Below are 27,859 nucleotides of genomic sequence, written 5' to 3' on the forward strand. Positions count from 1 at the left end.
CTTCCATGAACAGCTTTAGATTATAGATAGAGGGCACATGTCAAGAGAGAATGTCAAGGTTAATGAGCATCAGGTTAAACCAACATGCACCACTGGGACATAGCTCAAGAAAATATTCTGCAGTGAGGTGAACTGTTCAGTACGTGCAGCCACCGTCTTATGTCTTCTTTTCCCCCTGTATATTAGTTTGTTTCTATTGCTGTGGAATTGTACCTTGACCACCTGAACTCTGAATAACTATGAAACAACAAGAGTCTTTAAAGCAGCCTGGAAGGTAGAGTTCACTGAACTATTCAGTGGACTGAACATTTTCCAGGTTGTTATTCCATTGGCAGTCATGAAAGAAGCTTGCTGCAAAACATTTTAACTCTAAATTCTTTGGTGCAGGAGCTATCCTCAGATTTCTGTCTTATACAGAACTGAGTGCATTGCCAACACTTAAATAATGATTTAAATAATGATTTTGCAATGATTATTATTAGGGCTTTTAATGAAAATCAGTGGTGTGAGAGAGTATTCAAGAGTGAGAGAGCTCATGACAGAGCCCCCCACACAGCATGGGGCACTGAGGGACAGTGGGGATCACCCCCGCCCGGCAGCACCTGCTGAATTGGAGCTTTTTTTTTCAAAGTGCCAGGAGCTGGGCCAGGCAGGGCAGCCATTGCCAGGCTGGAAGAGTGGGCAGAGGATAAAGGACACATAGCAGGTGGGAGATGGGGCCTGGGTGATTCAGAGATTTGGCAGTAGCCAAGTCTCCGAATCAGATGTGGCCAAATTGATTCGGGACTGGGATCCAAATCACTGAATCAAATCACTGTCCCCCAAATCAGCCAAATCCGAATCTGAAGCAAATACTAGCTGCTTTGTACAGGCCTACCCAGCACTGATTGCAATATTCTAGATGCTCTTATATGACAGTATGAAGGGGAAGAAGAAAGTAAACAGAGCACGCAGCATACTCAATTTACCAGGCTGCAGCTGGAACCAGGAGAGAGAGCATAGCAGATGCTGCTGCAGCACTTCCAGAGCAGCCTCACACTCCGGATTGGAGGAGGAAGGCTGCCAGGAGGTATTTCAGGCCCCGGAGAGGGGCAGAGGTCAATCCCCTACAAGCCACTCAGACAAGCATTGTTCCCTGGAGCAGGAGCTACTTGCCTTGCCAGGAACACTGTGGGAATGACCCGAAAGGCAGGGCACTCGGAGCACTGCCTACACAGAGACTCGGACTTCACTGGACACTGGATCAGATGTATTGGACTCCGGTAGAAGAAGCAGCAGTGATCTTCCTCTAAGGCAGTGGTCTCCAAAGTGGTGTGAGCGCACCCTAGGGGGTGCGCAAGATGATCCATTGGGGTGCGGGAAGAAAATATTGGAACTTCTATTTATATTTATTTTTTATCTAAAAGAAATAAGAAAGAAATTAAGATTTACTAGTATTTAATATATGGATTGACACTGGCGCCCTCACTTGGTCCGTATGTCAGACGGTCACGTGTCACGTACGGTACGCGAGGTATCCTGAGGGAAGAGTGGGAGTTCCACAACACGGAAGTACAGTAGCACAGTGTACAGTGGTCTTCAAACTTTGTACAGTGTTACACTGAGTAGTACATGTATATAATTTATAAATAAATAAATATACATATATTGAGGGTGCATGCTCAAAATTTTTTACTGATGGGGTGTGTGATCAAAAAATTTTTACTGATAGGGGTGTGCGATCAAAAAAGTTTGGACACCACTGCTCTAAGATCAGAGAAACCTTGGGTGGGGACTGATCAGAAGAAGGACCCCAGTGTTGGACTGGTTTCTCTTGCCACTGAGACAGGTACTGCTCAAGAGGGAGCAACAACTTACTAATTAATTCAGGGAATAGAGACTGCACCTTGAGTAAGGGGTGAGGACACCCTGAGGCTTTTGCAGCTTCTGGCCTTGAAGAGAAGGATGAAAAGAGACTGTCTTTTGATTACTTAGAGTCCAAGGAAGGACCATACCCTGTGTAGCCTGTTATAGGCACAGTACAGACTGAGACTATGGCCAACCTGATTGCAGGCTGCTGCTGATGTTGTATCTGAGTTATTAGAGCATTCATTATCAGGCCTCAGCTAAACTTTAATTCTATCAATGACTGGAGTGGCTAGGGTCAGGTAAAGGGGAGATATGTAACCCTACAAAGACAATAAGAATTAGGACCAGAAAGATCACCCATAGGAAATTTCCTCTTAACAAGTTATAACAGCAAGCCATGGCAGGCAAGAGGAAAGTGCTCATCCTCCAGACTGGGTGATTTTAGACCAAGGTCCATCCTGTCACCACCTGTTGGTCAATGACCTCTTGACTGAGGTCATAGGTCTTATAACACAAATAGCCAGAACAGACAGCCTTAAAGTGAAAACTTGTTACCATTCATCTGCTTTCATACACAGTTCAGATTTGAACTGGACACACTTGCAACTATAAAATATTGAAAAAAATCATTATTTAATCCCCAAATTCCTCTTTCCTTACTATTCTTCACACATTCTTTAACAATTTTAACTGTTTTTTAAATCAATTTTCTGTCTGCATTGGTGTTCACCACCTTCCTCCGTTTAGTAGTTTTGCCTTTTCTGCAACTAAATTATGTATAGAAACCACAGACATACAGAATCCAAACAACAGTTTTCCTAAATAAACATAACAGGCAGATCTATCTACCTACACACTCCTTTGCTCTATCTAGCATCAGAAGAGGGTTCCCAAAGCATTTAAGGGAGTACTTTCTTTATGATGCATACAAGCATTCCATTCATCCAGCTGAAGTTCATGCGCTTAGTTTAAACCTCAAAACAGGTGCCAATTAGGGCTGATTGTCTGGTGATCCCAAGGGGCCCTCCTCCTTCTCACAACTCTCCCTTGATGGTGGGAATGTGCTATATTTTGAAACTGGGGCTCTAGCTGCAGTGGGGAGCTTCACCTGCAGGCAGCTGGGGTTGATCCCCTGCTACTGCAGCCACAGCTGGGGCTCCAGCCATGGTAATAGGGCTTTTTCTACTCTGCTGCTGGGGTTCTGGCCATGGGAAGCCCTGCTACTATGGGCAGAGCTCAAGGTTCTCAAACCCACTTTTCCCTCGCAGTGCACTTCTGAGCCCCGAGTCTGCACCCTGCACATTGGGCTGCTACCACAGAGATCTAGACAGCTGCAGGGGGAAAATCTATCCCTACTCAGTAGTTCAGGCAGTTGTGGAGCTCTGAAGTGCCCTGGGAGACAAAGGCTCTACACTTGAGGCTGCAAGCACAGGGCTCTGAAGTGTCATGGGAGGGAATCTTCTCCCCTCCCCATGCCCCATTGGCACATTAAACCCTATACTTGCAGCCCCCCAATGGGGGCAGTGTTTAAAACCTAGAGCCTGACTTAGGGCTGTGGAGAGGTTTTGGGTTTTCCCAACCCCTCAGCTATTAGAGGGAGGGATTTGTAAGACCCAGGTTCAGCAGTAGAATGTGGTCTGAGTCACAGAACATCTCCTTAGAGGGCAAGGAGGGAAAGGCAGCAAGGCATGCTGGGATGCTGGAGGGCATTGCAGTGGCTCCAGGTGATTAGGGCAGTATACAAGCATTCACTTAAATGCTTGTACACAAATCGATTGAAACTTCAACCTTGCCTGAGGGATTGAAGAGTTTCTACTGCAGCAGCCATGTTTTAACTGTTTAAACCCCTGTGAGCACTTGTTCACAGAGCATTTCAGCTGATGGAACTGTGATTCTACTAGCTGAAATGTAATACTTGTATTTACCCTCAGATTCAGTACAACTGTCATTCACTAATAATATTAATGTGTTTACTTTGACTTCCAGATAGTTTCAGGTTGATCATTTAGGAATGAAACATTGTAAAAATGAGAAATGTAACTATACCTGCTTAGAAAACAGTTAAACCCATTTGTACTGCATAGTGGAACTAATTATATCCATCTAACAGTGCAGGTACTGTTCTAATTTATTTCCATAATTTTACCATACAGATTTGGGAGCAAAAGCTGAACGCAGATTGATCTAAAGGAAAATGTTAATAGACTAACTTTATCACTGAATCTTTGGTACCTCACTAAGTACACACCCAACTTGATATATTGCTATTTAGGAACACAGAACTGCAAGTGATTTAGACAATGGTTCTTATCCAAGCCCACTTGGCTATTATCAGAATCCAGTTATTGTGGATTACAACCTATGTGTTACATCCCATCTTAGCCTCCCTGTTGATATACCAGCAAAGGTGTTCACTCTGAAGGTTACTGTTGTAATGCTGACACCTGACAAGTAGGAACTGGAGTGAACCACTAAAACCCTGATCTTGAAAAGAAACCCACTGACTTCAGCAGAGCTCTCTGTGCATGCCTACAGCCACACACGTAGGGTTGCTTGCAATTTATATCATCTCAACCACTTTATGGTAATAAAAGATAGAGTTATCCTCTCCAGATTACTTCAATGAGTTTAAAAACAAATAAGCTTACTCAATCTTGTCAGATTTTATTTTAAATTAATACTTTGAGGGGTGGTTAGCAATCTTACTTAATGGTTACTTCATCTACAGAGACAGCTACTGTAACTGCTTTAAAACAGGCTTACCGGGAAAATAATTTCTAATGCTTATTATTATTTAGGTTGCAATATGTAAGCAGAGAGAACTCTACCAGACAGGGGCTTATTGTGCTATGTAATGTATCAGACATACCCTGAGTACTCTTGAGCTCAGGCCCTAAGCCTGCAAACACTGATGCCTGCAAACATTAATGCACCTGAATAGTGTCAATAACATGGGACTGATTGGTCATATATGTAAAGAACAGCATGCATTTACAGGTATTTCTACACTGCAGTCCCTATACTGTAGCTTGGGTGGAGATAAGTGGCATAGTTTGAAACTAGTTAGTTCATGTAACTGCCAGTAACCACAAAACATATGTGGGCAGTTAAGCATGGTAGCATGGAGATCAGCAAAGGCTATCCTGCTTGCAATATCTAGGCCAGCTAGCTCAAAGCTAGCTTAGGTACCTCCACACAAGGTGAAGCTGCAGGTGTTTGGGCCTCAGTAGAAGACATGAAAAATAGTGGAACAAACTAATCAGGCTGGGAAGGAAAACAAAGTAACAGGTCATCGGAACACACACACACTCTTTGTGTAATGAAGAATGGAAGGCAGAATGGCACCTTATAGACTAATTCAGAGAGGTAGCTTCTGTAAGTAACAGTCTACTTTGTCAGTTCCTACGGATGGTAATGGAGACAGACTAAGCCTTCAGTTTCACTTACCATGCGATCTGCCTTGACGGTATCTGTGCTAGTGTAAGTGAACAATTATTTTGAGTAGTGGCTGTATGGATTTTTTTTTTGTAGGGAGGGAGTTCCACATGTGTAAGGCAGCTTTTAAGTAAAAATGTGTCTACCTCCTCCTGCTTATCATTAACAGTACAAGTGTGAGAGCTTCAAGGAAGCTGGTTTGGATTTAGAAATCTGTCATGTTATGCTTCCTCACTGCCAGCATTACAGATTTTCTCAGCAAGATGGCAACCACCACGAGCAAACTCAGAAATGACATCATTTTCCGATCAATTTTACAGATGATACACATGCTGAGAAAGGGATTCCAAGCATGTGAAATTTCAGAACAAAGACCAAGCAAAAGAGGAGCCAACTTTCTCCCCTCCCTTTCCATGTTCCCTGGGAATTGCCCAAGCTCTCCATATGCTTCCCTAGCCATTTTCCTTTCCATACTCCTTAATCACATCCTTGTTTCAAATGCCAACCAGGGTCCTCAGGATGAAATTTCCACCTTGATCTTTTCTGGTGCTGACTGAGGCTTCAGTCAAATAAAGTGGGTCATTCTTACCTCAGGAGATGAATGTGCTTCATATAGACACTGCTGTTCCAGAAAGGCAAAATGTAAAATCCTGGTCTTGCTGAGAATAGAACAATAACAGTTAGAATTTAATATACATTATCCCTTTATTCCCAAATCCTTTAGAATGATTTTTATATATCAAGTTCAAGCTATGCTTATATACACTACAGAAAGCATGCTAGCTCCGAGATGAAAAACTAGCTACAGCCTAATAACAGTATTATCAGCCAGTTTAGCACCAGAAGAAAATTGTGTGCATTGAAAAGGTCAGAAGGAAGCTTAGGTTGGAACGATGCGGCTACCGTGTCACCAGCAGTGTAACCCCGGAGGGTCGACTGGAGCACCAGCCCTTGTTGTCAAATTAGGGAGGGCACAGAAAGAGCAGGTCCTCACACCAAGTGGCCCTGCCACTGTCAGCAGCCGGGCTGCAGGTGAGCCGCCCAGGCACCGACAACACCCGGGACAGAACCTCTCTGCTACACCTCTCTATTTCACCTGGAATTAAGCCAGGACAGCAAACCGAAACTAACACCCCTATTTTGGGGGGATGGCCACAAAACCTTTAGTTACCAGACATGATAATAATCAAAGCTACAACAGCTCCACATCCCAACAATGCACTGAGGCTGTTTGGCCTCAGTGCTAACAGAGTGGAGAGAGCCATCTAATGGCTCAACAAGGCCACTGCCTGCAGTGCCTTCGACAGTTTGTCCTCAGGGACCTCCCATCCAGGCACTGACCCAACCCAAAGCTGTTTAGTTTCTGACAAGATCACAGCACGAAGAAGACACATACGTGCAAACAGTCACACCAGAATTTCCCTCCTGACAGCACAGAGAATTAACCTAACCACCAAGCCCTCCCCCCACCCCCAGCTACATTGGGCGCAGCTTCTCGTAATCTACATTTCCCCAAATTAATGAACCCTGCAGAGAAGGCTGATGGCACATTTGTGGGATCATTCATACCCATCTCACATCCACAATGAGACGGATCAAAGCAACATGCTGTGCTGCAAAACTTGTGCCCATCTGCCACTCTACCTGTGACAGGAGGCACAAAGACAGTCAACACAACGTAAAGGGACCAGGCACAAAACTCAGTAACCAGGATACCAAGGCAATGGAAAACATAAGACAGTGTGTTTAACAATGCAAGACTGATGCTCTTGAGCCTTCGCTGCTGATTTATAAAGGCAGCCCAATTCTTTTATCCAGGCTAGCTTCATTTTTATTGTTATTAATTGTTTGAGATGGGGGGAGGGCGTGAGGGTTGGCAAAGATTGGAGAAGCTTCTCCAGTTAAAAAATAGCTTTGGGGATGGCTGCTGGCAGTCACTGTGAAAATATACAAGGAACACATTTTAAGCACATAACAGGGTGCAAATACATGGATGAATAGAATCACTTCCCCATGTGCACCCAAAGGTCATGCTAGTAACCATCCACAGGCAAACCCTCAGGTGTGTTTAAGTCAGTAAAGTCCCACACAGGCTGGTGTAGGGCATTTCGGAAGACTGAGGTCTAAAAACTTAGTGAGACTGAACATGAAGGATTTTTAAATGCACCACTGCATGGTGAGCTGAGGGCCATTTACGTGTGTAAAGCTGTCTGAAAAAAAATCAGGGCCAGGATTCTGGGTTCAGAAACTCACACTCGTCTCCACTTCTGTATGTATTACCATTTTTGCTTCCCAGTCTAACAGAGCCCTCATCTGCACCCTGTTAGCAGCTCCTTGTGCCTTTTTTATTTTGCTGTTTGCATTCAAACAAATTTCCATAACTACAGGGAAAATTAGAAGCAGACAGGAGATCTAACAACATTTCTGTCTTAACAGCAGAACACCCTCCAGTATTAACCCATTGTTTCCCCCACATCCCCTATTCATAGATTCATAGATGTTAGGGTTGGAAGGGATCTCAATAGGTCATTGAGTCCAACCCCCTACCCTTCTCAGGTGGTGCTCTCCCCTACCCTGGGCACAAAAGAGTGCTGGGGTCAGAAAACCCCAGCTAGGTGCTTGTGCAGTCTCCTCTTGAAGATCCCCAGGGTAGGGGAGAGCACCACCTCCCTTGGAAGCCCATTCCAGATTCTGGCCACCCTTACTGTGAAGAAGTTCTTTCCAATGTCCAACCTAAATCTGCTCCCTGTCAATTTGTGGCCATTGTTCCCAATTACTCCAGGGGGTGCCCTAGTAAATAGAGCTTCTCCTACTCCCTGCTGCCCTCCCCTGATGAATTTATAGGCAGCCACAAAATCACCTCTCAGCTTTCTCTTGAGAAGGCTAAAGATATCTAAGTCCCTCAGTCTCTCCTCATACGGCCTTGCCTGCAGGCCTCTGACCTTATGAGTGGCACCTTCTCTGAACCCTCTCAAGATTCTCTGCATCTCTCTTGAAGTGCGGTGCCCAAAACTGGACGCAGTACTCCAATGGTGGCCTGACCAGTGCTGCATAGAGGGGAAGCATCACCCCCCTGGACCTGCTCATCATGCATTGGCTAATGCATGATAAAGTGTGGTTAGCTTTGTTGATCACTTTGTCACATTGACAACTTATGTTCATCCTGGAGTCAACTATGATTCCAAGATCCCTTTCCGCTGCTGTGCTGCTGAGAAGGTCATCCCCCAGCCTGTAAGTGTGCTGCTGGTTCTTTTTGCCCAGGTGCAGCACTTTGCACTTTTCTTTGTTGAACTGCATCCTATTTCATTCTGCCCATTTTCCAAGCTGTCCAGATCTATCTGGATCCCTACCCTCTGGTGTGTTAACTTTGCCCCATAATTTGTTATCATCTGCAAACTTGGCCAGGGTGCTCTCCACACCCTTGTCCAAGTCACTGATGAAGACATTGAATAGTACTGGTCCAAAGACCAAGCTTTGCAGGACTCTACTGCCCACACCTTTACAGGTTGATATTGACCCATCCACCACCATTCTCTGGGTGAACCGAAGCCAATTTGCCACCCACCTGACCATGTAATCATCTACATCACAGCCTGTCAGTTTATTTACAAGAAAATGAGATACCATATCGACGGCCTTCTTAAAGTCTAGATAGATGACATCTACCTCGACTCCTGTGTCTAAATATTTTCTGACCTGGTCATAAAAAGAAACAAGGTTAGTCAGGCAGGATCTATCTGCAAAGAATCCATGCTGATTTCCTTTCAGCATTATTTTCCCTGCTGGGCTCCCACAAATGTGATCCTTAATGGTTTTTTCCAGAGCTTTGCCAAGGATAGAGGTGAGACTAATTGGCCTATAGTTTCCTGATTCCTCCCTCCTCCCCTTCTTGAAAATAAGGACCACATTGGCCCTTCTCCAGTCCTTTGGGATCAGGGCATCATGAGTGCTCAAACATCCGTGCCAGCAGCTCTGCTATGACAATGGCCAATTCCTCCAGCACCCTTGCATGAAGTTCATCCAGGCCCGGTGATTTGAACACATCCACCCCCGCCAAGTGCCCCTTCACTAAGTTTATGCTAACAGTTGGTGGCCTGGTGTCCCTCCTGTGTCTATTATCCAATTGGGAGATTTGTCTTGGTCTGTGTCTAGGAATACAGATGCAAAGAACTCATTGAAGAGCTCAGCTTTGTCCCACCGCTCTGTCACCAATTTCCCTCGTCTGTCCTGTAGAGGTCCTATGCTACCCTGTGCCTTCTTTTTGCTCCCTTAATTTTTGTTGTCCTTAACTTTTTGTTGTCCTTAATTTTTGTATACATTATTTTAATCATAATTCCCTACTTACCCAGTTTTCCACAACTCTCTTAGGTGCTTAGCACAGTGGTACCAAGGCTAAATACAGATGGTCAAAAAGCCTGAGGCTGAATCAATTCAGTCTTTACAGGTTAGTCTAAGCTGTGTTGATTGAACCAATAAGCAAGTGAACAGATGTCCACTTTTGATTCCAGAAATGCAGCCACACACCTGCAGTGGCACAGGCCAGAAGTGGCCCAGGCTAGAAGCTGCAGGTGCTAGAGCATGCCTCCCTGCTGGGATGCAGCAGACAGCCTGGGCCAAGGCTAGCTAGCCTACCCTCCAAGGGGGGGGTTGTGGGAATGCTGGAAGACTGTGAGTTAACTTGAATCTGGAGGGGATCTGGGACAGAAGTTCAATAAACCGATTTAACTTAAGACAGATTAGTCTAAATCAGTTAAGTTGGATACTACATCCATCCTGTTTCAGCCATTTTAAAAGCAATTTATGTGCACTGAACTTCTGTTATGTTACAGATTTGAGCCAATCTGAGCCTCTATTCTCCTTGAAGTTGTGTGCATCTCCAAAACATTTGGAAGAACATCCTGTGTTCTATCATTTGTCAGAGATACTTACTCTTGTGAAACAGTTAAAAAAAGAAGCCATTTGCCTATATAGTAGGGCTGTGTGAAATTTCACCGGCTGTTTTGTTTCAACACTGTTTTGACCAATTTTCAGGTCAAAACAGCAAAACTGGAATGAAACAAAGGCATCTGAAATAGCCTCAAAACAAAACAAGGCTAGTTGAAATATTTTGAAAGTCAAAACCTTTTCACCATAGGCTGGGGATGGAAATTTAGTCCAGCTCAGCTGACTTCCCATCCCCAACACAAGATCCAGCAGGGGATGGGAAGTGAGCCCAGCTGGGTTGACTTCCCATCCCCTGCACTAGATCCCCAACCCTGGTGCTCAATCGTGTGGGCAGCAAGAGGCAGCCCAGCTGGGCTGACTTCCCAGCCCCAGTGATACATTCAAACAGCATCAAAACAGCCTTTCTGTTTCAAACAGAACGGAACAACTGTTTCAACTCAAAATGAAATTTGAAATGGAACACTGTTCCTTCGAACCGTCGAAACTCAAGGCAAAATGGAATGGTGCCATTTCACACAGCCCTACTATATAGCTTATTAGCTTGGGGGATGTGTCTTCTCTCTTTGGTTTCCTGTCTTTCAGTATGTATAATGAAAAGATCTGAAACAGCAGGGATTTATATAGGCTGATCTGGCAGCTTTTGCAGACAAACTTAAACTGTGAGAACTGAACTGACATTGGATCTCACTTGTTTTCTTCCTGAAAAAATTCTTTGTTATCTGCACAAGAGTTTAAGTGCCTGAGACACAAAGCATTACTACTGTGGTTATTGTGTTTTGTTTCTGGGCCAGATGCTCACTTGATGTAATTCAGCCTAGCACCACTGAAATCAATAAACCACATTGATTTATAGAAGCCGAAGCTCAGGCCCTGTGTTGGAATGCCATTTTTTAATGTGTTCTCTTTTCATTTAATATATTGTCTCACAGCTGGCTGTGGGAGATTTAGTGGTCATCTTACAGCTTCACATCTCATCCAAAGGGAAAAAACCCCAAGGAATCTCTAACTGCTAGGAGCTCCATGCCAAGGGGTTAGGTAAACACTGATTCAGAGTCTTCTCTGACCAATTCCACAAAGGTTGTGGGACACACAAAGGAGCATAGACCGTCTACCTGCTTGATATATTCCTAGCAGTGCATTGCCCCATTAGTAGTTCTATATAGAAACAAAAAATAAAAATGAGGGAGTATTGTTACATGTGTTATTCTTTAGTCTGATTTAAGCAGAAAATTACAGGAAGAGAAAGAGAGAGAAAAGCCTAGGCTTGAAAAACATTTTTTTCTAAATGGATTGGTACACCTTTAAGGGGAAGGAAACAGGAAATGATCCATCCTCACCACATACAGACTTGCCTTGTTCTTCCATTTCTGGCTGAGTGATAAAATGTTAAATGTCATTTCCTGTATCAGTGGTTAACCACTGGATGCTGGATCAGAGATTTACCAGAAGTGCAATAGTCAGAAGAAGACCCTCTGCTTTCAATAACCCTTTCTTGTGCCCTGTGGGAACCATTTAACCTTTACAAAAAAAATGAAGCAGCCTGGATTTGGATGAGGAGATAAAACTCAAGAACTGTGCCAAATGCTCACACCTTGCAGAAAGTCGCAAGGAGAAATCCTTGCCCAGGCTCAGGTCAGTCACAAAACAGGAGGTCATGAGGGCATACAACAATCAACTACACAGAGTTAGTTGTTAGCTCTCAGTTTTACTGGCACTTGGGATAGGGGCATGGGGGCCATGAGTGTTTCTTTTATTTCTGTTTTCTCACATCAGAAACCAGGATATTTAGAAGATACACTGACAATGGAATCCAGAGCATATGGTCATATTCCTTCCCTTTCAGCCTTTACTTCCAATTTATTTTATACTACAGAGTCTCCGCCACTTATCTATGCAGGCACTGGATTCACTTCCTTATTAGCAGGGATCAGAGTTTTCCATTTGCGATGGAAAAACATGGTAAAACCCAGATTTCCACATTTTAAGGAGAAAACCCCAGATTTTCTCATTTTAAGGAAAAAAGTGCAGGAAATGGTGGGTTTCTCCTTGCAGGTTGGCAGAGTTCCAGCCTGCAAGGGGCTGGGGGGAGCGGAAGGGCAGTCTGACAGGAGATGCCATGTGCATGTGCACATATACACATGTATAGTGCCACCAGGCAGCCTGGAGAGAAACGTCCACAGGTAAGTCGGGCAGGGTTAAGGCCCCCACAGTGAGAGGGAGGGAGCTGGGCAGGACTGGGACTGGGGCTGCCGCCCAGCCCGGGCAGTATGTGGGGCTTGGGGCGTGGGGCCAGAACGCATGGCCACATAGCCATGGCAGGGAGTTGGAGGGAGCTATGGGCAACTCATTCAGGGGTTAGGGTGGAGGTTGCTCCCTGCTATGTGCGCTCCCTGCTATGTGCACTCCCAGGTGGGGCATGGGGGCACATGTTCTTCAGATTTGTGCATGGGGCAGGCTGCCTGCTGCAGGCTCATGCTCCTTGCCTTGCTACCCTCCCCCCTAGGGTCTCCAAGGCCCAGCGGGTAGGAACAGACATAGTAGAGCAGAGTGGGGCTGGGCAGGAAAACGTGATGCTGCTGCCATGAGCGCCACGCTGCCCTGGCAAGATGCCCCCTGCCCACCCAGCAGCAGCGAGGGGTACAACTCCATGCTGCCACCCCCACTGCTGCCAGGCAGGTAGAGGGCACCTTGCCAGGGTGGCGTGAGGCTCAGGGAGGCAGCACTGAGCTTCCCCACCCTGTTCTGCCCTGCTGTGCTGGGCCCCACCGAATGAGCTGTGGAGGCCTCGGTGGGAGGGCAGCAAGGCAGGGAGAATGAGCCTGAAGCAGGCTCCCCCAGTAGGCTCTACTCTGGCTGTACTGCCCATGGGGGCGGGAGAACCGGGCTCTGTACTCTGCTCCTCCGCAGTGGCCACCGCCTCCCACATGTGGCAGCCAGGGCTCAGGTGCTGCAGCAGGGGGAAGTGGGCTATGGACTCGAGTCCCTGTCCCCAGAGCCCTGACAGCTGGGGGCTGCCTCCAGTAGGGCTGGTGGGTGCAGGGGGCTGTGAGTGGGATGTAAGTGGCACAAGCAGGGGTGGGGGGGGCTGTGGGTCAGCAGTGAGGAGAAATGGTATGGTCAGGGCACTGGCCTACCAGGGCTGCTCAGCACCACAGAGCAGGGGGGATGGAACAGCCACAACTGAACCCACATGCTGGTGAATGAAGAAGGCAGGGAAGCTCTGATTTTCCACAATAAAAAACCCAAAAATCAAATGCCAAAACGTATAGGTATTTAGAATTTTTTTTATTATAGCAGTTGAGGCACTGGCAGACTTCCAAATTGCTTTAGAAGTGTAAATATATAATTAAAACATCGTGTTCAACTGATATCTATGTATATAGTGGTATTTCATTTAAAAAAAACATGGATTTGAGGGGTTTAAATCAGAAAATTTATTATTTTTTATCAGAGAAGTTGTGATTTTTAAACAGAGAAAACCAGGTTCCCTGATTATTAGTGTCCTTGTTAGTTGCACTTGCTCCTGCGATTAAAAGCTGTTTGGGGGACAGCAGCTGGGAAAGGCAGGAGCAGATAAGATCCGACTAGTCCTATGTTGTCCAAGAATGCATTTTACACATGGGACTGGGTGTACGTATACCTGTACAAGTGGGGTGAAAATTATTTTCCTGATTATATAATATTTGCAAAGGATTCAGAACTTAGTAAGGTGTGCATGAAGTGCGCATGTATGTTTTCCTAAAGATCTGAAGACTCTGGCCAAACAGTGGTGACTACTGTTTAGAGGTCATAGCTTGCTGTAACCGTCTTGCGGATACAGTTAATGCTCATGAAAGTGAAAGCATGAGTAACAGCAAGTCAGAACCAGGTACTTGATTCAAAGAGCTGATGCCAAAGCTGCTTTGCGCACAGCTTGGAACCATGGTAATTCCTGCTTGCCCTTCACAGCCTTAGAACAGCACAGAAAATGTTGTTTGCATTGCCTGCATCCTGTACTGCACATGCAGCGAGGCAATAGGGAATGATGCCCTTTGGACCTGAAGTTTCCTTGGCAAACTGCAGCAATGAAGGGCATAAGCACAACCCTTAGCCAATAACAAAACAACATTGACAGGCTCCAGAGGGAGATGCATCTTGCAATCTCAGGGGAGGGGGAGTGCTTTGGATTGAGAGTCAAAAAAAGAACAGGCTTCCCTGAAAGCCAATGAGTCTCCTTACTCCAAAACTCACAGGAAATCTCTAGAGTACTCATCCTTTCTAGGAACTCTGCTGGGAAAATAAAAATCAAAAATCAAGGGACTTCATTGCTTTTTTCCTCAACACTGCTTCCCACCCCCAGCACACGCACACACACTGCAAAGACCTTAGCACCACGCTGTGCTTGCCCTAGCCAGAACTTTCTGAATCTACCCCCATTTACCTTTGCCTGCCAAACACTGCAAATATTTGTGAGTGAGGCCACCTCACTTCCTCAGCATCTGTTGTAAAAATCCACATTAAATCCAAGCAGTAAAGGCTGCGACTCAGAGCCACTAAGCAGCCAGAAGTCCCATCACACAACCCAAGTTTTACATAGCAGGAGGTTACTGTAATGCACTCTGGCTCACCTCTCTCATAGATCAAAGGACTCAACTGCTTAGAAAGACCGCTTTGCTTTTTGCCCTGGATTTATTTCCTGCATGCTAAGGAGCTGCTTCCTAGCAGGAGGAGACTAGGGTAAAGAGACATCACTAGGTAAGAGAACAAGTTCACATCTGGCTCCCAAGTAGATCTTAGTACATGGCAAGATCTCTTGTCTAAGCCAAGAGTCAGAACAAGGGCAAATAAGAGTCAGAAAACCTGAGGTCTAAACCTTACTCTGCCACTGACATGCTGTTTAACTTGCTCACTTCACACTCCGAAAACAAGGTAATTTCTAGAGGAGTATCAGGTAGGGGCAGGGTGGAACTCCAAAAGTTGGAGGTGGATTAACAGTTGGGGCTAAGGATGGAAGTGAGTCAAAAGGTGCTCCAAAATGAGCCCTGCTGAAAGAAGTTTAGGAGCCTGAAAAACAGTTGGGCTGCTTAAGGAAATGTTCTGAGAATCATCAGGGTGATTAGGAAGAGCTGGCAAAGCAGAGGCTCCATTTCATTCATCTGGGAATGTTCAACCTGCATGAGGAATTGGGCTCCCTGTGAGTTGAATAAACAAGCCATTCTCCATTCCATGATAGCACAGAAAATGCATGTGCTTCTACTACTCTAAAAATGACAATCCAATGCATTGCTAATCTCTGCCACCTGAAAATCATGAATCAGGAGCCCTCAAAAATCACACCTTTTACAATTAGAAAAAAAAATCCTATACATTTTAGGGGTTTTTTCATTTACCTACTGGTTTCTGAGCCTTTGGGATGCATCTGAGTCATGTTTTCAAGGCTTTTTTTAAAAAAAAAAAATTAAGCTAAGATTCATTTACATGTTCAGAACTCCAGAGGGTGGAACTTTTTAACTAAGCGTAAAATAGCAGTATTCCCATCCCCTGTTTTTCCTTTTGGGAAAATACTTTCATATCCTCAAAAGAAAGATGCTGCAGAGGGGCAAAGTATTTCAGTAATGTGTAGTATTAGTGCATCCTCCTCACAAAACAGAAGCAGCTAATCTGTGGTTAGGGTAAAACTCCCAGGTAAATGAAACCTAATGCAATCACCTGAAATAGTTTTCACTCTAACTAATATGCATCAATATAGTACTACCTTTAAGCAAGTTTTAAAACTGATTTAGCTAAACAAGTATAATATTAAAAGCTGTTTAAATGTGACTTAGAATGATTTACCCTAATGCAATAACTTGCCCTATGTCCCATCTCTTCCAACATCCAGCTCCAAGGGACCATGATGTTGCTTATAGCAATGAAAGGCAGAGATACAGGGCACCTACCAGAGATGTAAGTTAGAACCAGGTGACCTCTCAGGCCCCCTTTGGTGTTATAGGTGAATACTCATTCACATTTGTTTTTAATAGGGGATGAAGGAAGCCAATTTTTTTCTCAACAACAGCTCTGCTTTTGTGCAGTAGCTATAACAGTCACCTGAACAGAATCAGGAAAAGTCAGAGAATATCAGTTTTCTCTAAAGGCTTCTCTTCACCTCAATGGCTTCCTGCAATGCCTGGAGCAGAGTTAGAAAGTTTTTCTGTCTTGCAGATGATGACAGTAATGGTAAGCATCCCTGTGTACTGCTGTTGTTGCTTTTTTTTTTAAACTGACAAGACTTGTAAAATTGAGGTGTGCATGTCTCTGCCTCCCAAAGCCCAAATATGGGATGCTGCATGTGCTAAAGCCTCAAAAGGAAGGAAGAGTGAATATGCAAACACATGCTGCTCTTGCAGTATTACCTGATTCTTCCCTTCAGGTTTTTTTTTTTATCCTTGGTCTCCTATTTCTAACCCAAATAATTTTCATTTTGGGTGGACTGTCTCCTAACCTTAGGGCTGACATGAGTGCCCTTTCTCAGAAGGCAGTACTGCCGAGAATGACAGAGATCTCAAGAAAGCTTTTAACTTTCTGAAAAACAGCAGAACCACTGATGTTAAAACTCAGATCTGTTGAGAATGGGTTCTGGATAGGTAAATGATCTCTCTCATTTATTCCTTTATCAAAGAAAGATGTTCTACAGAAAGTTAGTTTTACATAAGACTTCTCTTTTTGCTGCTGTTCAATATGCTGTGTACTTGGTGATGCTATCCTTCTACCCCAGATGCATTCCTGTGGTGGTGTGTCTATTTGACTAGTAGTTTATAAAGTACTTCAGGATCTAGAGAATGAAAGAAGTTACACAAAATGTAAATTAATCTATTGTATTTGAAAGCAGTATTAACTTATAGCAGTAAAACACACAGACCGTTCCTCCCTCAGTGACTTCTTCAGTATTGTTGACCCTCATGGCTGAAAAGTCTAGGCCTCACAGAATCATGAAATGAAATTAAGTCCTGCATTCTTTATATGGTATCTGCCTTCTGTCATTAGTGTCTTTTGAATCTATATTTTCAAAACACTTTTTTTTGCAAACAAGGTGGGGAGGAAAGCTAAGACCTTAACTCTTTTTTTTTTTTTTTTAAATTGGAAGAGGATTTTGTATAATTGCATGACTCCCAGAGTTGGGGCTTTAAAAGAAATGCCTACAGCAGCATAACTTCCTGCTTTCTAATTTCCCAAGCTCATAGCAAATAGGCCTGCTTCCTACTTAGTCTGTCTGGTACAGGACTGCACTCTTCTTTTAATAGGGGGATTGTCTCAGCCTGCCTTTTCAGAGCTGGCCTTCCAAATCTGGCAAGGCCAAGCAACCGTTCTACTGCATTGCTTATAACAACTGACCATTCCTTGCTATTTTTTCTTATCTTCCAGCTGGTGTATACCTATTATGATTTCATAACCTCATTTAAATGAATGTGGGTGTCTCACAAGAAGTGTTGTTTCTTCTGAGCTGACTGACTTATTCTGTGCCCCTCTCCCCACTCCGTGACAACTTGCAATCTCATGCATCTGCCTTTGATAATACAATCATTTCCACAACGACCACCCTGATGTTGCCAGCAAAGGACTTAAGATTTCAGCTTGTGTGCATGGAGAATGGGACTGGGGAGTGGGAAACAAAGATTCTGTTTCTGTGCAGGCTCCCCTACCAATCATAATACAAAGGGATATAGGAGATGTACAGCCAATTATCTACAGAGAAAATGCTTTCCTTGATTCACTGATGCCTCCTGAAACAGCTCTGAAAGGCAATGTAGGCCCCTTGTTTAGCCCCCAGGTATTTAACCACATGGCAAGAGGAAAGGCTATTCAAAGCCACCACTGTAGAGGATCATGGAGTCTGCCAAGGAGCAGATGCCTTGGCTGGTAAATTAGCTTCCACAGTTTGGCATCTGGGGCTGTGTGACTGCCATCCAAAAAAATGAAGAGACTGGGGGGAGGCCCTGGCACTGACTGAGCTGAATAACACCTGGCCAGCATCAGCCATTTCATTAACAAGTATTATTGCATTAACCCATCTGGTGCCTAGTAGGTGATTTCCAAGAGTTGTTCAGAAGTGAGAGAACAGCAGAAAGATTTATTTTGGCTAAAGTAAGCCTGATTAGAAATGAAAGTTGTTTCCCTTTCAGGAATGTCCTGTGGAGAAACAAAACTGATAAATAGGAAAGAAACATGATATATTGTTAGTGTTACTGCTTTAAAACTCTAACTTCCTGCATAAGCATTTTAAAGAGCTGTTAATAATAATCTATATTCCAAAGTATGCATTTGTATTTCCAGCCTGTCAGTTCCCACAACCATCTTCCATTTTAACAGTATTCTTGCATCTTAATCTGATTCAAAGTATTCACCTACTAATACCCAGTCAGGTCTTGCTAACTACCAATTTGCTATTACATTATGCTCTCGTGTGCTCAGAAAAACAAATGATTACCTGAGTAACCCCAGCACTGCACATTACCTATGTTTAAAAAGTAGTCAACCTGTCTGTTTTCAGAATTGAGGAAGTAATCTAAAGCTCCTACTATAAAGCGCTCTGAGGGCACTGACAGAAGTGACATGTGCTCTGCTTTCAGGGAGCTTACACATGGCAAATTAAAAGTGACCAATCATGTGACAAATCAACCTTCAGTTAATGAAGATTCAGACAAAGGTGCTCCAGTGTGAAGTGCCTTCATTAATTTTTGCCTGATGAGGGCTCAGCTGATGCTGTCTGCAGGATGTGAGGGGGGATAGGGAGCTCTTGTCTGGGGTTTTGCCTAGCCTGTGCTAAGGGAGGGAAGGAGCGAGGCTCCAATCCACCCCCACCCCTTCCAGCACACGCCAGGCAAATCCCAGCCTGGAGCTCCTTCCCTCTCCTATCCTGCGGACAGCATCAGAGTTGAGGGGCTGGCTGTGGCTAAGGGGGAGAGGCTACAGACATGCAGCTCCTCCTAGAACAGTTCTAAAGTAGAGCTCATGGGGGGGAGGGTAAATTACCCTTCCCCCTGCCCCTGACACAACAGTGAATGTCTGTTGGATTGGGGGTTTCTGTAACTCATGGCACTTTCTGTTAAGTACCATGAGTTACAGTGGGGAACTGCAGGTCTGTCAGTGCCCTGAGTTCCTCTGACAAAATCTACTTCCTAGGTGCTGAGTGTTAGTCACTATAGACAATCAGCTGATACACTGTTCTAAAATTATGTGTGTGTGGAGGGGAGAAGATTAGAGGAAAAGACAGAGATGTGCTTGTATTTTTCCTGTTTTTGTTATTTATACTTTTAGAATGTTCAGAGAACCCTGGAAGTTAGAGACTTAGATGTTAGCTTCTATTTCCATTTTAAATAGCATTAATATACAACTTTTTATTAAAATGCCTATTAAAGTGCAACCACCTTGTGTTGAAGACTCATAACTGTAAAGCAGAACAATTATGTACACAAGTGCAGCTTGAACTAAATATAACAGTGTCTAGCAAAATGCTCCTTTCCTTATGTCTTGAAGAAGCTTACATTAAGTTGTTAAGCACAAAATATTTACATTTGGTCTATAATAAGCCAAAGCAGAAGCAAAGCTTCTATGGTAGTACAATATATGCATTTCCTTTGCATAGCCTTCATCCTCCATAACCGTAGCATGACCAAGGAAATCTTCCATTTAAAAGTGAATAGAAGAAGCCATGGGTAAAAGGGATCATAATGTTCAAACTGAGACATTATCTCGTGTATAATTTTTAGGATCATAACAAGATAGTTGTATGCTCTTTACCATGTGTTGCCATCACAACTACCAGCTTCTAGGCCTATGCAAAGCGGCTAGTATTTGCTTTGGATTCAACTGACTCAAGGGGACAGTGATTTGATTCGAATCACTACCCTGATTCAATTCAGCCAGATCTGATTTGGAGATTCGGCAGCAGTCAAATCTCCGAATCGGCCAGGCCAGGCCCATTCCCCACCCTTCTCCCAGCCCAGCAATGGCTGCCCCATCTGCCCCAGCGCCCAGCACTTTGGGTGGTGGGGGTTGGGAGAAGCCCTGACTCAACAGGTGCTGCCAGGTGGGGGCGATTCCTCACTGCCCCATGCTTCATGGAGGACTCTGCATGGGCTCTGCCTGGGCCAGCTCTGGCCCTTTAAGAAAAAAACCCTGAAGAATCCCTGGGACTCACCGCTTCTGCTGGCAGGGGGTGAGTGCCGCTGCCCTGCACAATGTGGGGGGATCTGCATGAGCCCCCAAGGCTGCACGAGGAGTTGTGAGTCCTGGGGCTTTTCTCAGCTTTTTGTTTTTCTTAAAGGGCCAGAGCCCTGGCAGGTGGGGCAGCCATGGGGGGGCCAGGGGAGCAGGAGGGGGTTGAGGGGGCTCATGCAGAGCCCCCTGATGCAGCGTGGGGCAGTGGGGATCACTCCTGCCCGGCAGCACCTAGTGAGCACTGGGCCTTTTTTTTAAAGTACCAAGCTGGGGGGGGGGGGGGGGGGGGGGCTGGCGGAGTGAGTGGGGGGGCAGGGGTCCCCCCCATGGTCTCTTCCCCTGCCCCTAGTACTTACCAGCTTGGAGTGGCTGCAGCTCGCTGCTGCAGCCACTGGGGACTGCCCAAATCATCAAAGCTCTCCGAATCTTTGCTGAAGATTTGGAGAGCTTTGAATCAATTGAGCTTTTAAATTGGTCCCCTGATTCAATTCAGCCACCAAATCAGCCTGAATCTCCTCTTAATCAAATTGCCACCCAAAGCTCTGCACAGCCCTACCAGCTTCTCACTTTCTCTCAACAGCTGCTATTCCTTCTCCTCAGTATGGAGGATCTTTTTCCAACAACCAAGTCGTTTGAGTTCTTACAAGTGTCATTAACAAGTATTCTGAGCAAAAAGATAACTCAAATGAGCCCCAGTGCTATTTAAGCTTTCTTGTTGCCAAACACTATCCTCACTCTGAATACTCGTTCCACCAGGTTCTTTGCTCCAAGCAGACCAAGAACAAATGCTAGGCAGTATAGCAAATCGCTCCAAACAAGCTTTTATATCAATATGAAAAAGTTTTGCCTGGTAAAATTAAAACCTAGGTTGTTTCAGGTGCCCCAGGACCTTCTGTAGAAAAGCTCAGATGAATAGTTAACATGATCATAACACCAATAAGGGTCATATATATGTTGCCTAGACTTTAAAGAAGGAACCTAAGGGTGGGGAGGGGGGAGATGCTCAGTTCCCACTAGCCCATTCCATTACCCAGTTTTCATAGAATGACAGAAAAACTGGGAAGAAAGGGACCTCAGGAGATCCAAACGCCTGCTCAAGGCAGGCTTATCCATGTCTAAACCATCTTATCCAAGTGTTTGTCCAGATCTAGTAGAGGAGAGGAACATAGGACTAGAAGGGGCCTCTTGAGTTATAAAGTCCAGTCCCCTGTTTTCAGAGGCAAACTGTTATCCAAGGAATCCTAGCAATTACCACCCCTCATACCAAAGCAAACCCTTATACACGTGTATAAGACACAATACATAAAACACCAAGACTACCTTTTAATAAGTAAAATTAAAGGAGGCTAGGGCATTTCCAATGCTCTGGCACAGCAATGATATGGAGGTAGTTAGATCTTCCAAACATCTATTAACCTAAGAGAAGGACAATGACCCTACAGAAGGGGAACTCCCTACCATGGGCATGTCTACACATGTACTTTAATGTGCAGTAGCTTATTTTAATGTGCATTAAAGTATCACATAAAAAATCATGTGATCACCGTTAAAATAGGCTACTGCACATTAAACATCACATAAAGGTGCACATTCATTAGCTTAATGATAATTTATTTAATACCTCACACTGGAGGTACTAAATTTAATGTACATTAGAAAAAGCACCTTAACGCACTCATAGACATGCCCAGTCTGTACCAATCTGTTCTAAGAGACACATTCTTTCCTGGCCCCCGAGTTTGGCATCTAGAATGATCCTGAGTAGAAGAGCTAGACCTTCTAGATAGGAACCACTACATCTCCCAAGTACTCACAATAGTATCAGTGCATTTTGTTTCCTTAGCTGTGACCAGTATCCCAGTGCTACAGATGAAGCCTTAACATTCATACAGGAACAGTTTTCAAAATATTTACAAAGAAATAATGCTCCTTTCTCGCCCCTACTGGTGATGAGCAAAATGCTGAAGCATGGGATTACTAGACACCTTCCTCACTTCAAGAGACTTACCTCTAGTTTAGTGATCTACTTGGGGATGGTTTTGTTTTGAGGAGGGGGTTGAACTAGATGACCTCCTGAGGTCCTTTCCAGCCCTCATTTTCTATGATTCTAATTTGAGGATAGTTAGAACGTACCTTCTAATTTCCAATTCAAATGTATCTATAGCCAGTTTGTAGCCATTTGACCATGTGCCAGTATTGTTTACTGAGCCTAAAAACCTCTTCTCCTTATCTCACATTCACTTCACAAATATACTAGCAAAGAGTGATTATATTGTCTTTCAGTCTCTGCTTTGTTAAACCAAAAACACCAAGTTCCTTTAATCTGGTGCCATAAGAAAAGGTAGCTATTTCATTTACCAACTTAGCGGCCCTTTTTGTTTTAAACCCATTCAGGGTTAAAATCATCTCTTGAATGCTGGTCACCAGAAGTGCCTGTAATACTCTGAATTAAATCTTAACAGTCCCTTGTAACAATGTTGTTTCTAGTACCTCTCAACTGATTATACTATTCCTCATATACTCTAGCATAGGTGGATCTAGGATTTTGAAAAGGAGGGTGCAGACTGTGGTGCATCATCACGTATAACACAACACACATTTTTATCCAGTTAAAAAGAAACTAGAAGCTTTGCTAATAAGTAGAGGCCTAGAGTTATACGATTCAATGAGACTGAAGTGAAAAAAAACCCCTCTTTATTGAGATGTGCAGTAATTTGTTATACCATCTATTATATGTATAAAAACACAACAAACTAGGCCACAATAATCCATTAGTCCTAGAGTCATTACTGTTAAATGTATGTCTCTTTCAGATTGATAAAACAAAACCCAGGCCGCCTTGTGCATCTGGACAGTGCTTCCAATGCTTCATTGAAAGTGATTTCTGCACCTGAACTAATGTTGACCTGAGCTCATATTTCCACAACTAAGCTAACATTTTTAGGTTCAGTTAAAAAAACAAGGCTGTGAAATGGGAACTACATAACTAGGAGCAGCTAACAGACAGCAACGTTGGAGAAGTAAGGGTAGCTGGAGTAGTGGAACCGTTAAAGACCATTTAAATGGAAAGAGTAATTAACACCTGTGGAATGAAGCATTTAGAAGGAATCAAGGAAATTACGATGAGCCATCGAATCAGCTGATTCCCTTACTGCTGCCTGAATAGAAGTTCTGCTGTAACTGCTAGGCAGTAGTGGTGTGCGAAGTGGGCCCTGTTCAGTTCAGATTTGCATGGGAGTCTGGTGCCTCTTGAGTCAGAGGCAGGGGGTATGTGTTCCCCCTGACACCGGTCAGTGGCTGGTGATCTCCAGCTGATCTCACTCACTGTAAAAGCAGCCATGTCGCTTTCCGAAGTGGCCATGTGACTTCTGGAAGTGGCACAGCCACTTCTGCTGGTGGCCCTGCTCCCTAGCTGGTGCTCACAGGGGGGGCACTGGTACTCCTGCCTGCTCCCCTGCCTGCCAGCTAAACGGGGAGCGCGGCCTGGCAGGGCTGCACCAGCACTCTCAGGGGGTGCGTGTGCACCCCCTATGCATCGCCCCTGCAGATTCAGGTTCAGCCCGAATTGGAGACATTGATTTGATTCATTGATTTGGATCACTGTCCCTGATTCAGTTTGGCCAAATCTGAAGATTCGATGGTGATTCAGACATGGACACAGCTTTAAATGTTTTTTCTATATACCTTGAGGTACCAGTGTGGCTTGTGATCGCTGCAATGCTGGGATGCATGGAGAGTCCCACAAAAGTGGGGGGGGTGGTCTTCATGCTCAGCAGCGAACCTGGAAGTGCACCGGAAATACTTCTGGTCCACTTCTGGGTACGCTGGGGAGCATGTGGGGGGGGGGGACCCAGGCTCCCTTGGCTCAGTGAATGGCTGTGGGGGGACCCTGGGTACCCCCCCCGACTCAGGAGGCACCAATCGCTGAGCTGGGGGGGGCACAGATGGGTCCCCCAGCATGCTCCCCAGCAGACCTGGAAGTGGACCAGAAGCATTTCTGATTCACTTCCAGGTCTGCTGCCAAGCATGCTAGGGATCTCCCTGTGCTTCTGTGGGACACTCCATCCACCCCAGCATCACAGCATTCACAAGCTGCCTGCTACCTAGAGGTATGTTAAAATAAATAAATAAATAAAAAATTTAAAGCTGTATCTATGTCTGAATCTCTCTGAATCAAATGAGAATACTCCATATCAATTTGGAGAGATTAAAGCATCTTCTGATTCAATTCGGATTCAGATATTCAGCCACCAAATTGGGCCGAATTGAATCGGGGACCGAAGCTTTGCACAGCCCTACTAGGCAGTTTGCCTGAAATTTTGGACAGAGCAAAGAAAGAATTCCACTTTAAAACCTGATATCCAGACATAGGAATGAGAATTTCTCACTTCAGAGGACAAAAGGGTAGCCATCCCTCCAGCCCCTGTACTCTGAGCGCTCAACTCCTGCTTGCAAAAGTGAACCCATTCTTATATGCTTGTCTGTGTACCTGAACAAGACATTGTGGTTCCCAGGATGTTTTCTGCCTGCCTGACGGGCAAGTGGAGGAGGAAAAATTATTTGTGTGAATGGAATGGGATTTCCCCAAGTCCTGGCTGTTCCCCTGGGGGGTGGGGGAGGGGGAAGCATCTCCTCCTTTTTTCCTGTCTTCCAGTTGTTCATTGTCCCACAGCTCCACCAGGTGTGTAGTTCTCAGGATACAAATTAATATATGCCCACCTTATCATCTTCCTTTCCTTTCCTGCCATATTGCTAAGGGACAACAGTGTGGGGGGAGGGGTGTAAAGGAATGAAGCAGGCTGAGGGTGGAATTTGGGCTGGGGGGGAAGACTGGAACTCCTGGGGGGTAAACCTGGCAAAAGGGAGAAACACTTGATATTTTCCGACCTGATATGAAGGAGTGGGAGAGCATTTGTCAGAGTGGTTTTGAATTCTCTAAGAATGAAGTTTGAGGGGAGGGGGGTAACTGCTTCACCCAGCCACATCCTGCTACTTGGATCATTTGGTGACTTAGTCAACAATGGAATTCCTGGGTGAATCAGAAGAAAGTGTGGCAGGGAGCCACTAGGCAATTAAATGTTGCATTTTTTTCAGCATGAGCAAGCAGAGCTTATTCCTTGGGTGAATAAAGTCTCTAAAGGGAGCAAACCCAAGGCCTGCTAAAAGCTCCTGAGATTGCTCATGCAGGCATAGCACCATCTGGTGCCAGGAGCTTGCCAAAGCAGCTCCTCGAAGAACCCTTGCTAAACCTTTCAACCTGTAAGGATGTTAAAGGCTCTCTTTACTTGAATGTTGGGGAGAGGTTTTTGAGGATCAACCTTTCAAAGAAAAGTAAAGAAAAATAAAGGCAGACACTGTTTGGAAACCTTGGGGAGGGGAAAGGGGTTGGAATAGAGAAGAGACTCGTGCTCAAATTCAACAGGCACTTGGGATTTTGTTGTAGAATCTGTTTGAGCTTGATGTTATATTTCTCAGTTTCTGGAGTTCTAATGGGACCAAAGTCCTGGGCTGGGGAGCATTTCCTTGTCAGCAAAAAAGAAGAGTGGTCCAATGGTTAGGAACTTAGTTTTGATGCCTTTTTCTTCCATAAGCTTCCCCCATCATCCTTCAACTCTGTACCTTAATTCTCTATCTGCAAAATACTAGCACTTCTCTACCTCCAAAGGGCCATTGAGAAGCTAGTGAGGTGCACAAACAGTCCAGTAATGAGTCAGCTAAGTACTTTGGACAGACTATGGGAGCATCATTCTTCTTGTCATATGTGTCTTTAAGTATTGAATTGCTCCTGAGCCTGGAGTTTGATAATTAGGTCCATTGTAGGAACTGACCAAATAAGCACATACAAAGTAGTGCATCACCACTAATCGGAGAGAAAATACTTGCATGCCAATACCACTTTAGTTAAAATAAACAAAGCCAAGACCCCACTAAATTTTAAGATATAAACAATTAAATGTATGTTCCACATTTTTCAATGATCTCCTGGTTTGATAATACAGATCTTTCTGCTGGAAGTGTAACTTACAGAGGTGAAGCCAAGCTCCAACCTTTTTACCAGAAACCTCAACTCTTCCCCAGAAATATTTGTGGTTGAGACAAATCCAGACACAGATTTTGCGCTTTAGTAAAACTTAGTCCACTTGTCTTGTTCATAACTGCACAGCCTATTTTCGGGGCCAGTTCACAGTGCTCCCAAGTTTCTAGTCATAAGGCTGCCTACTAGGGATCAAAATACTAGCAAGAGCTGTGCTGCTCAGACTCCACAGCAGCACTGGGGCCCTTTGTAAATGCACACTGTGAAGTCTGGATCCACAGAACTTCAACCTCCTGATCCTACAGGAAATCTTTTTCCTGCCTTTTTATTACAATACAGTCTGGGACCCATTACAGATTTGTTCCTCCTCCTCTTTCCTCCCACCCCCACCATGAAGCGTTTCCCTTTGAAAATGGTGAATTATCCCAAGAGATAAATTTGTAACTGTGTCCAAGGGGTATGTTGCATTGCCATCCATCCCCACAATCCACCATCTATTACTGAATCAAACCTGCAGACTGAGGTAAGACTAATGGGCCTGTAGTTTCCTGGGTCCTCCTACCTCCCTTTCTTGAAAATGGGGACTACATTGACCCTTTTCCAGTCCTCTGGCACCTCACCAGAGCACCTCCTGCTTGTTCCCCATACTGCAAGCATTAGCGTAAAGGCATTTAAGGCCTCCTGAAGGTGCATGCACTGCCCCCCCACCCCTTATGCCAGGACTATCTGGGCGCCTGTCTCTTACCTGGGTATTTCTTGTTCTCATTGCCTGTCTTGGCTGGGCTGTTTTTGTGGGTGGCTCTTTGGTCGGTGTTCCATGGCACCCTCCGTCCTCAACTTCCCCTTCCCCCGCTGAGCCTACTTTAAAGGCCGCCAGAGGAGATCAGCCAACCTGAAAGAGAACAGGGGGAGAGAAAGGCAGGCTTTGCCATGTGCTCGGAAAAGATCATTCTTGCCCCTCAGGACTGGTTGTGTACAGTGGCGTGCATGCATGCAGAGGTTGGAGATACACTAAGGCATAAAAATGACAGTTGTGTGTCAGAATTTCAGGTTTCCTTTTGGTAATTTCTTACGCTTTCTAGCTGGAAAAATGAAATAAGACTTTATTTAACCATTGGCACAGACTTCCAAGTCACACTGGGGAGTCTCCATTTCCTTGAATACATCAGATCAGAACTGAATGACTCTCAGAAAAATGTTTAGTCTAAGACAAGTTGTAGGCCATAAAATGTTACCCTTTTACCCCTGCATTAAGGCCAGTGTTATAAAGACTAATATTTCTAGGTTTAAAATACACTTAAATCCATTCTATTGTGATATCATGAAAGATTCAAAACCAGCCAATATAAAAGTAACAGAATCTGCAAGGAGCCAGAATGTTTAGAATAACATAGTAGATCATGGTAGTTTTGGAAAAGG

At 44.6% G+C, this 27,859-nt stretch overlaps 1 long non-coding RNA gene across 1 annotated transcript; it reads right to left on the reverse strand.

Moving 5' to 3' along the window:
* Positions 1 to 1,192: 1,192 nt before the first annotated feature.
* Positions 1,193 to 27,246, reverse strand: LOC149866518 (uncharacterized). Its single transcript, XR_016441914.1, has 3 exons — positions 27,186 to 27,246; positions 5,873 to 5,942; positions 1,193 to 1,399 (listed from the first exon to the last, which is right to left on the reverse strand). It is a non-coding gene; the product is annotated as an uncharacterized LOC149866518 (long non-coding RNA).
* Between the last annotated feature and the right edge of the window lie 613 nt (positions 27,247 to 27,859).

Source organism: Crocodylus siamensis, chromosome 4, assembly GCF_052110815.1.
Source record: "Crocodylus siamensis isolate JL-2025a chromosome 4, ASM5211081v1, whole genome shotgun sequence".
NCBI lineage: Eukaryota > Metazoa > Chordata > Crocodylia > Crocodylidae > Crocodylus > Crocodylus siamensis.